This window comes from Equus przewalskii, chromosome 11, assembly GCF_037783145.1.
Source record: "Equus przewalskii isolate Varuska chromosome 11, EquPr2, whole genome shotgun sequence".
Lineage (NCBI taxonomy): Eukaryota > Metazoa > Chordata > Mammalia > Perissodactyla > Equidae > Equus > Equus przewalskii.
In genome coordinates, this window is record NC_091841.1 from 14,678,836 (window position 1) to 14,691,190 (window position 12,355).

A 12,355-nucleotide genomic window follows, 5' to 3' on the forward strand; every position below is an offset into this window, starting at 1 on the left:
TCACATTAGACAGAGAACTTTTAAAAAAGGTATTACAAAACTTTTTTGAGGGTTTATGCAGGGCATATTTAACATCAGTGCTCCTCAAGCTATATATCAAAGGATTTATCAAGAGGATAACAACGATGTATAATATTGAAGCCACTTTTCAGTGTCAAAGGAATGACTGGGCTTGGGCTGCACATGCATAAACATCAAAGTCCCATAGAACACTGTGACCACTGTTGGGTGGGATCCACAGGTAGAAAAAGACCTGCACATACCCTCAGCATAGTTCATCCTCAGAATGGCTGTGAGAATGAGCAGGTAAGACACAAGAACTATCAGAAAGGATATCAAATTAAAACTCACTAATATCAGGATAGTCATTTCAATCATGTTTTCAAGTACAGCAAAGATAACAAGGGGAGACTGTCACCGTAGAAATATTGTATGCCATTGTAGCCACAGAAGGACAAATTAACAAGCTTTATGGTGAATAACAGAGAAATAAACATGCTGTAAAGAAATGGGGTTAACACCAGCACCCAACATACCCATTGGGACATTATGTCTGTGTAGAGCAGAAGGTTACAGATGGCCACATAGCAGTCATAGGATATTGCTGATGGTATAAAAACTTCACTAATAATAAACACTAGACAGAAAGCCAGCTGTGCTGCACAAAAATAGTAGGATATTGTATTTTGACCCACAACAAAATTTTCTAATATTTTGGGTCCCACAGTTGTTGAACAACCAAGATCCATAAAAGCCAGGCATCAGAGGAGGAAGTACATGGGTGTTTGTAGCCTGGAGTCCATCTTGATGAGCATGACAATGGCTAAATTGCTCATCAAGAAAATCACATAGATGATGAGAAACAGCTCAAATAATGGAGGCTGCACCTCAGGGTGGTCTGCGATTCTTATGAGAATTAATTTGTTCAGCACTGTCAGATTGTGTTTTTCCATCCAGGTTGACTATAAAACCTATTCTGGATAGAGACATCAGCATAGTCAACAGCTTTCATGTAGTATAATCTGGTAATTTTTGAGTATACATAGTTGTGATAAAGTAAATCAAAAATTTCCCATTTTGACTCTAATAAAATAATCTACCTCCCACAGATAAGACATACATATTTAGTATAGAAACAGAGAGAGAAGTATAACTAGAGTTGGAGATACAGAGATATTTGTGGTTTTCCATTGGGGAAATGTTGCTCCCCCCCAAAATACCTTCTGATCCTATTTGGAAGCAGTTTGGTTGCCACATGTGGAGGAAGGGTGCTACTTACATCTAATGGGTAGAGTTCAACGGTATTGCTAATTATCCTGCTATATTTTGGTAACCCCCAACAACAAAGAATTATGCAGGCCAAAATGCTACTAGGGCCAAGACTGGCAAACCCTGGTATATGAATGGATATAAACGTAGATAAATATAAACAGAGATGAGGGCAGCAAAAATGGCAAAAATTTGGGGCATTACATTTGTAGGTGTTTGTTAAAATTTTCTGTTTGTCTTTTATATGAGGACAAATACATAATTACATTTACCAAGTTATAATCACATAATATGACAATGCATATGTTAACTACATAATAGAATTTGAGAAATCAAGATTTCAACTAAGTGTGGACACATTTACAAAGCCCTACTTTAATACATATTTCTATGAAAGTTGTTGTTCCTACAGGTAGTACAGGATGAAACAATTAACCCACAACTCATATTGGACAGAGGTGTATAAATAAGGCAACGGTAAAGAATCAGAGTAGAGATTGTTTGTCTTTACACAGGGAAATATACATAGGTAGATATAGTCTCAGCTATGCCTATATTTGTGGTGTATCCAAAGAAGTACTTTGGGCAAATGAAGTAAGATTTCTTAATCTCTATACACATCAGCAAAATCAACTGTTTCTTGCAAGGTTTTGGGGAAGATAAGTGAGAATTAAATGTTTTAATGTGTTCATGGTACCTGGAAATAGCCCTCAAATATCAATATATATGGGTTATTTTGTGTGTCTATTTGTATTTGTTTAAATGGAGACAGTATGTTACCTGAAATGGGATGTCCTCTTCCTAATCAGACATTAAGATGTGATGGAGGCTCTGTGTAGTGAAATAGATTCTTTAATGTTTTGCTTTGGCCCCACCTCCAACTGGAAGAGGTGACTTGCAAATGACATTGATCCTTTCAATGATATTGGTAAATTTGGGAAACATATGGCACATTTGAAACAGAAATGTCAAGGATTATAAAAATACTGATATAATCCTTTTAATTTAGAGGTATGTATGGTTTTGATTTAACGTTTTGTCAGAGATCTAATGATGACTATATAGGGTAGTGTGTTATCCAGGTAAGTGTCTCCAGAGCTGTCCCTATGACCCAACTCCATGACTACACCTGGAATTTCAATGCACTATTCTTTTGGGTAACTTATCTTCTACCCTATTTAAAATATTTAATAAATATTTACTTCAAACCTAATGTATTTCCTCCTCAACAGGTGCGTTTTCATTATAACTTACATACGCTAAGCTGTTTGTAACATGTTAGGTATATTTTGTCACGCAGGAACCTAGGCTAGCATGAGAAAATTGAGTAACTTAAGACAAAGTGAGATCATTGATATAGGTTTTATATATGAACTTTCAAAAACATTCCTTTTGGATAAAGAGTTTTTCTACAGAAAAATTGTTTAAAATCTCTATATTTTACAACATCATACTGACAAGATAAAATACACAAATATGTGTATGGATTCCACGAGGTTATTTTAAGTCTGTCTGCACATTAAGTCCACATACAACTCCTCCAAAGTATTATATAGCATTTTTTTTTTTTTGAGGAAAATTAGCCCTGAGCTAACTGCTGCCAATCCTTCTCTTTTTTTCTGAGGAAGACTGGCCCTGAGGTAACATCCGTGCCCACCTTCCTCTACTTTATATGTGGGATGCCTGCCACAGCATGGTTTGCCAAGCAGTGCCATGTCCGCACCTGGGATCCGAACTGGGGAACCCTGGGCTGCCGAGAAGCGGAACATGTGCACTTAATGCTGCGCCACCGTGCCAGCCCCTAATATAGCATTTAACGCAGACATAAATAAGTATAACGAAATAAAGCCGCATATAGATACCCCTATGACCCTCCAATTAAAAATAAATACTAGAGTAATACCAGAGTAAAATGAAGATGGCAGACTAAGGAAAAGAATTAGTGGTTGAAAAAATTATTCCTATGCTTTCTTAAAAAATTAAGAAATAAAGAGATTTGATCCTGGCTATAAGGAAAATGGCAGTTAGGAGTCCATGAGTAAGCTCTAAAAAAACCCAATAGAAAAATACAGCATATACAACATTAAATTATAAATGCATTTACAGGAAATCCACACTTTCTCACATAAAGCATTGCATATAAGGTTGTGAGCTTCTGATATCATATCCTATCTCCATGTAAACACTTTTCTATGTCAGAAATACTGAACTAGTGTTAGGAAATAAATTTTTAAATCGATGATATGAGAAGCAATATAAATCTTGTTTAGGTACAATGATAAAAAGCTAAAGAAAACAAATCACATTGCTGATTTCTTAAATAGGACTTTCTCTCACCAGCTTTAGAGTTCCATAGGCACCATTAAATTATGTTTTTATTTTCTACTATCTGTGTTGGTTATGAGATTATTATCTTTAAAGCTGTACTCTTTATGAAAATTATGTCAACTTTCTGTCAGATTCCACTGGCAACTGAATGTGCTGTATATTGTACCATCACCATAAAACTGGGTACTTTTTAAAAGTGTAAAATAAAGAGGCCATTTTATCAGCATCAAATGAATGACTGGACTTGGGTTACGCATACATAAATAATAGAGTACCATAGAATACAATTATCACTGTCAGGTGAGATTCACAGGTGGAGAAAACCTTGTGCCTGCCTTCTGCAGAGTTCATCCTGAGGATGGCAACAAGGATCAGCATGTAGGACACAAGGACTACCAGAAGAGATGAAACCAAAGTAAAAACTGAAAAGACCAGAATTATCCGTTTAATTTCATGTGTATCTGAGCAGATAAAGATCAGTGGCAGACTATCACAGCAGAAATGTCAGATGACATTATAGGCACAAAATGATGAAATGAAAATATTTTTGGTGGTCATCAAAGACAAAAAGACACTATATATATAAGGTATTGCCACCAGCAGCTGACATAATCTTTGTGACATGATGACTATATAAAGCAGCAACCTAGGCCGTTGCCAACAAAATGAAAACTTCACTAGTGATACATACATTGAAGAAAGTGAGTTGGGTAGCATGATAATTACAAGAGATTGTATGTTGATTGACAGCAACATTTACTACTATTTTGGATCCTACAGCTATTGAAAAACCAAGATCATTGAAAAGTATCTGAGGAAAAATTGCATGTATGTTTGTAGCCTAGAGTTTATCTTGATTGAGAATGGTCATGCTTAAGTTGCCCACCACTGAGACCATAGGAACAATGAAGAAGAGTCCAAATAATGGAGCCTGCAGCTCAAGAGGTCGGTGATTCCCACTAGAAATAATTCATTCAAAATTGTTACATTGTGTTTGTTCATTGAGGCAATTCAGAAAATCCATACTGTGAACAAATATAAAAATAATCATTAACTTTCATGAGGTATGACTGAGAGTTCCATTGTAACACATGAATAAAGGCTTAAATCTTTCATTTATAGTTTATTGCTTTAATTGGCTACTCCAACACCTAGCAGCTCAATTCTCAATCTCCCAACTCAGCTAAGCCCTTGAAGGTTTCTTAGATATGACACCAAAAGCACAAACAACTAACGCACAGGGAGATAAATTGGACTTTATCCAAATTTTAAGAAACAAAACTAACTTTTGTGCTTCAAAGGACATTGCCAAAGAATGAAAAGATGACCCACACAATGAAAAATATTACAAATCATGGTTCTGGTAAGGGTCTAAAAGATAGAATACTAGAAGGACTTACAGCTCAACAACAAAAATTTTTGTTAAAACCCTCAAATTAAACAAATTAAAAAACAGGCCAAAGACGTGAGTAGATATTCCTCACAGAAGATATGCAAATGGCCAATAAGTAGATAAAAATATGTTCAAAATTATTAGTCATTAGGGAAATGCAAGTGAAAACCACAGGGAGATACTACTTCACACCTCTTGGATGGCTACTGATAAAAGGAAAATTATAAGTGCTGACAAGGGTGTGGAGAGATTAGAACATTTGTACATTGTTGTTGGGAGTGTAAAATGGTATAGCAACTATGCAAACTATTTTATGGTTACTCAATTAGTTTACCATAGAATTATTATTACGACCTAGCAATTCTACTCCTAGATCTATCCCCAAAAGTATTAGAAACCACAGGTGCTCATAAAACCTTGTAGGTAAAGGTTCACATCAACATTATTTATAATAATCAAAAGGTAGAAACAACCCAAATGTCCATCAACTGATGAATGGATATCAAATGTGGTATATCCATACAATGGAATATTGATAAGCTATAAAAGGATAGAAGTATTGATACATGCTACAACATAAATGAGGGTTTAAAACGTATGTAACTGAAAGAAGCCAAATATAAAAAGCTACGTATTGTAAAATCCCATTATATGAAATATTCAGAATAGGTAAATCCCTAGAGACAGAAATCAGATTAGTTTGGCTTGTTCAGGAACATTGAGTTAATAATCAAGAGACAATAGATTTAGGGACAGAATTTTAGTGGATCAAAAAACATTATAAATCTCATCTGACTGAAAAAATGAGATGTTGAAAAACTGTGCTTTTTTCTAAATCCAGGCAGGTAAATACCAGTCTCCCTCTATGTGAGAAAAGATTTGAGATATTTCTCTCACTATCTTTAGAGTTCTATTTAAAGCACTAAAGTATTTTTTTACATATTTATATTTACATTATTTTATATGATTATTGAAGATTACCTGGTTCTGATATTTTAAATCTTTTTTTCCCAATCAAGACTCTCAAAGCTTGTAAAAAATAAAATGGACAGAGGTTAGCATTGGAGCGTCACTAAGAAACTACCCGAAGTATATACATTAAAGAAGTTAAATTATTCCCCAGCCTTGCCCTCTCTCCCCCTGCCAAATCCAGCTTTCAGAACTAAAATAAGTGACAATATATGTATTCTACAATGAGATCAGTAAAATACACATGTAAATAGATATATTTAAACATCAAAATTATTTTGGAGTGGGAATAGAGAGTTTTAGAAAGATCTATTAAATAAACAAGGAGTGGAAAAGACACCTTAATTTTAGGTAAAATATACATTCCTGTTTTATAATTTTGCAAAGACTCTTTGTTGAAATCTGTGTTTTTGCAGATTTTAATCTTAGTTCCAGTCTCTATTAATGTGCATTTGATCTTTCAAGGGACAAATTGATGACGTTGCAAAGACTCTTCCAAGACTTGCAAGGAAAGCGGGAGAGCAGTCCTCTTACTGATCAGACATGAGGTGTGATGGAGGCTCTGTGTAGTGAAATAGATGCTTTAACATTTTGCTTTGGCCCCACCTCCAACTGAAAGTGGTGACTTGAAAATGACATTGATCCTTTCAATGGTATTGGTAAAGTTGGGAAACATATGGCACACTTGAAACAGACAAATTTCAAGGATTATAAAAATACCGATATAATCCTTTTAATTTAGAGGTAACTGGAAAATTGTATGGAAATCTGTTATCAGTTGAGGTTAAAAATTCTAAAACACGGCTGATTAACTACAAATAAAAATATCATATTTGACATCTTGATTGAGGGTCCAAGGGAAAGAAAATAATCATGACAATGTTAAGGTCTTGGAGGTTCAGTTTCTTAACAACACCAACGCCCTTTTCAGAGGCTGCATTTTTTCACTATTAAAACAATACCAAATAACTGCATCAAAGTAATAAATGTCTTGCTTTCATAAAAAATCATAATGGAGATGTTTACAACATTATACTAGCCCAGAAACTTCAGTTATCAAAGCAGATTGTTAAAGCTGTGGCTAAATCACCAAGGTAGGGTATCAGAGATAAAAGTTTAAACGTGAGATGGGGCCATCAAGAGTCGCTGGATCTCTGAGTCAAATGCAGAGACAGGTGCAATCTGTTCACCTCTAACGAATCCGTCTGTGCTCCCTCTGTGTTCCTAACATAACCCAATAAGAACAATTTATGTGTTTCTTTCCTCCTTTGAGATCCTCCCTGAGGGAAAAGGATACAATTTGTTAATTATATCAAACTTATTTGAAGGTTTCAAACAAAGCCAGTGGGATATCTGCTAGCTATACAACACATCTTTATATTTCCATACAGATGAAGTTATGTTATATACCTTTCCAAGTTTCTCTTTGTTAATTCTTTCCTACTGCTACCTAGAGATCTGGAATCAAAACATTGTATCTGTAGGACAGGTGTTTTAGTTTTACTTGCAACCCTTAATCATCTCCTTTTAATACAGTGGCTTTTTATGACTTTATGGCTGAGGACATAATGGAGAAATGTTTGAACAATGCTTATGGCATTGTTTTGAAAATTCACAAGGGGAAATAATATCTATGTGTAGCTGTTTTCTCCTTTGTGGTATCTTATCATTGAATAATAGTGTACATATTAACAAATGCATTCATCATGAATAAATTCTTACAAACTAACCACATTGTATAATCAGAATCCAAATTTTAAACACTGCAACAACAAAAATAAAATAAAATAAAATATTATCAGGACCCCAGAAGAATCCTTCAATGAATTTTCTACCATAAACTGTCCCCTTACACACGCACACACACCTGCCCACCCACACAAATCAATAACTACTATTCTGACTTCTAACAGCCTAGATAATATTCAACTATTTTTGTTACTTTAAATAGAAGTAATCCCATACATGTTGGGTTTTTCTTTTTTGTGCCTGGGTTCTTTCACCTGCTATATTGTTATAGGTAGTTCTAGATTGCTCGTTCTCATTTTTGTGTACAATTCCATTTTATGAATGTACCACAAATTAGTTATCCATTATTCTATTGTTGAGTATTATAATTGGTTCTAATTTGGAGGTTTGATAACTAGTGATACTGTAAGCATTCTAATCCAACTCATATTTTGATGACCATAAAACATTTTGTTCACATTTTTGGGTCTTTATAAAATAATAAAAATTGCCTTTTGTCATGTACTTATTAGAGATGATCATTTATAATTTATAAAAACTGATGGTTACAAAAATTTCCTGACAGTGGTAATTAAAAACAGTTACTCTTACACCCGTCGTCACCATGTCCACACCAATATTCAATCTAGATTGGTTTAATCTTGAATGTATTTCTATTTGGGTGTATTCCTTGCCCTGAAATTGCTAAGTCATGGGATATGCATATTCACCATTAGTAAATACTGCCAAGTAAACTTCCAGAGTGCTTATATCAATATGCATTCATACTAGCCGTGGAAACTAGATATGATTGTTTAATAGCTTTGTCAAGATTTAGTATTTTCTATTATTTTCTTTTTAGCCATTCTGGATGCCATCTATGGGTATTATTTAGGTTTTAGATTGCATTATCCTAATGCTGAATGAAATTGAGAAACTTTTCATATATTTAATGGCTATTTAGATATTTTATTTTGAAAAGTGCTTGTTCATGTCTTTTGTCATTTTTGTATTGTATTTCATGTCAACTACCAATTAATTTGTAAGAGTTGTTTTTGTATTTTGCATGAGTCCTCTAACAATACGTCTGATTATTGTAGGTCTGATAAAAATATCCTCTCTCACTATGAGAGTTTCCCTTTTCACATTATTAATTTTGAGGAACAGAATTTCTTAATATAGTTCAATTAATCTTTGTAAATCTTATGTATTTATTGCTTTGTGTGTTCCGTTTAAATATTTGTACAAGTTCCAATATCACAAAAATGTCCCACTATGTTTTCCTCTAAAATGTTTATAGTTTATGTTTCATATTTAGAATGTTTATCCAGGTAGAATTCATTCTGTATAGGGTATGGGTCGATATCCAGATTCCTTTTTTCCCTCAAAATAAATATACAAGTTACCTAATAGCATTTATTGAAAAGATCATTTTTTCTCTTTTGGAAAATAGTTACACGTCTATCATAAGTTAGGTAACAGTATATATGTGCATCTGTTTGTGGAGTCACTATTCTATTCCATTGATCAGTCTGTCTGTCCTCAGGAAAATGTTTTAATTATATAGGTTTATAATAGACCAAGATGCCTGGTAGCATAACTCCTGAAAGTTTATTCTCTTTCTTCAAAAATTGTCTTTGCTGTTTTTGGTGTTTTGCCTCTCTGAACTAATTTTACACTCAGCTTCCAAAGTTCTAAAAGGAAGAAAGACATAAAAGATGGAAGGAAGAAAAGGAGAGAGGGAGGGAAAGAGGAAGCTATACAGCAATCTAAAGATATTAAACTTTATTACAATATTAAACTTTCCATTCCATGGACATATTTGGTACAAATTTTCATTGATTTATCTGTTTTAAACGCCTTGTTAAATATTTATACCTATCTTTACTGAGGTCTTAGATTTTTTGATTGAGGTCATGATAGTTTCTGACATTTTGAAACTTCAGCTGTACATTATTATTTGTCAGTCACTCTATAGGTTTGCCCCTTCACCCTTTGTGCACACCTCCCGCCCCTCTTCCCCCTGCTAGTTGCTAAATAGTTCTCTTTGTCCGTGTGTTTGTTTATCTTGGACACATGTTTGAAATCATAGAGTGTTTGTCTTTCTCTGTCTGGCTTCTTTCGCTTACCATAATACCATCAAGGTCAATCCATGTTGTTGTGAATGGACAATTTTGTCATTTTCTATGGCTGCATAGTATTCCATTGTGTGTATATATATATATATATATATATATATATATATATATATATATATACCATACCTTGTTTATCCAGTCATCACTTGATGGGCACTTGGGTTGCTTCCACATCTTGGCTATTGTGAATAATGCTGCAATGAACACAGGGTGCATAAGTCTCTTTGAATTGCTGATTTGTTAAATTCTTTTATTAGATTTATTCCTAAACTAGGTTTCTTTTTTAATGCTGTCGTTTCATAAACTTTATACTTCAATTTCATTTTCTAATTGTTGTGGGTAGGATGTAGAAATAAAGTTGATTTTTCTAAACATATTTTGTATTGGCAAATTTGCTAAATTCACATATTATTTCTAATAAGTTATTTATAGGATTTTTCTATATAGTTAATAATAACTTTTACCAAAAAAATTAAAAATGCCAGTTTGTGATTTGCTATCTTTATATCTTTTATTACTTTTCTTATCATAGTGAACCAGCTACAATGTCCAATACATACTGAATATAAACGGTGAGACTGGGTCTCTTAGTCTTGTGGCCGGTTTCAGAAAGAAAGCTTTCAGTCTTTCACTATTACAAGATTTATGTAGTTTTTTTTAAATGTAATGATATTGTTGTTCAAACACACTTTTAAATTTGAGCCATCCTGGTTGGTGTGTAGTGATAACACAGTATAGTCTTAACTTGCATTTACCTAACTTCAATGATTTCTTGAACACTTTTTTTGTACTTTATTTTTGGATGTTTTGATATCCTCTTTTCCAAAGTATTTCTTCAGGTGTCTTGCCTTTCTTTTTCTTTTTCCTAATAGGTTAACTGTCTGGTTCATAGAATTTCAGGAGTTAGCTAATTTGTTGTTGTTTTGGGCTTTTTCCTTCCAAATTACTGACATCAGTACATTGTAGGGTGTATGTTTTTCAAATGTATTCTCTCAGAATTTGCTTTTCACCTTCCTTTGATGCATTTTGATCAATACCAGTTTTTATTTTGGATAGAGTGCTATTCATCTAATTTTTAGTGATATTATTTTTGTACCCTGTTTAAGAAATCTTTGCATTTCCCCAGTCATGAAAATGTTATTTTCCCTTTCTTCAAGAAATGTTGTTGTTTTTGCTTTCACATGTGTTTCACAATACACCTCAATTAATTTTTACAGATGATGCAAATAAATGACTAAGGTTTATGCTTTACACAGGAATCCTAATCAAAATAGGTTTGTCTTCTGAGACATCCTCCTCTCCTCACCTCATTGTGTGGAGTTTTGTTTTAAATCAAGTGAAATTATAAATCTGAATCTATTTTTGAACTTTACTTTTATTTATTTTATTGACATATCTATGCATATGTGCTCTGATTATGCAATTTTTTGAATAATTGAGCATTATTAAAGGAATTAATATATGTTATTGGAAGTCCGCTGTATTCTTTCCTCTTCAAAGATATTTCCCTGTCTATTCTTGATCCTTTGAATCTTCACATGAATTTTTATATCAACTTGAATATTAAAAAGAAATTATTAGAATTTTGATTATTGCCACATAAATCTATAGGAAAATTAGGGAGAACTTACCTCATTGCAATATTTATGTCTTCAACCAATGGACATAGTATATTGCTACATTTATGTCTTTCCTTGATTATTCAGTAGTGATTTTATAGTTTCTAGCATTGAAGAAACACAAATTATTCATTAGATTTTTCCCAAAGTATTTTACAGATGTTTTTTGGTGTAATTAATGTTTTAAATTTTCATTTTTACTCATTTTTTGTAGTATATAGCAAAATAATTGATCTCTTATATGCTGACGTGATGTCCACTGACCTTGTAAAACTTTAGTTTGAAGATTCTTTCGGATTTTTAATGTACACAATATGACACTTGAAAATAATTACACTTTTATTTCTACTTCCCCAAGCATATACATGTTCACATCATAATTTAACAGAAGTCTGAGATTCCACCCACCACAAGGGAGCTAGAGTTAAAACATCACTAAGTCAGATATTTTGTTGTATTCTTTATTGCTGTACATTTATGCCCAGCATGTAGAACAGTAAGTGACATCTCCTGTTTGTCTGTATGCCAGCATTATGGGCACTGGTATTTAAATGACATGTGAGACACAAAGAAAATATTTTATTAAAGGACACAAGAATGCCTTTTTTAAAAAATTATCAAATGGGTGATCCATTAAGAAAGACTTCCTTCCATTGTACAATAAGTACAATAAGCACTTGGCAATGTGAGAATAGTCATCCAGATTCCAGGCTCTTGCACTGAAACTTGAGGACAAAAATCAAAGTTGATACCAGAAAGATGATCACTACTTTAACAGCTATAAATTGAAAATAAGAAAAGCATTTCTAGTTTCCCATGCTTTTTACACAATATTGCTTTCTAAATGCTTTTATATATAATAAATAGATATCTATAATCTAATTTATTGTATATACATTCTCTATTGAACT

The 12,355-nt window shown here is 33.2% G+C and overlaps 1 pseudogene; it reads right to left on the reverse strand.

Moving 5' to 3' along the window:
* LOC139074572 (olfactory receptor 8K3-like) lies at positions 1-953 on the reverse strand (annotated as a pseudogene).
* Positions 954-12,355: the final 11,402 nt, after the last annotated feature.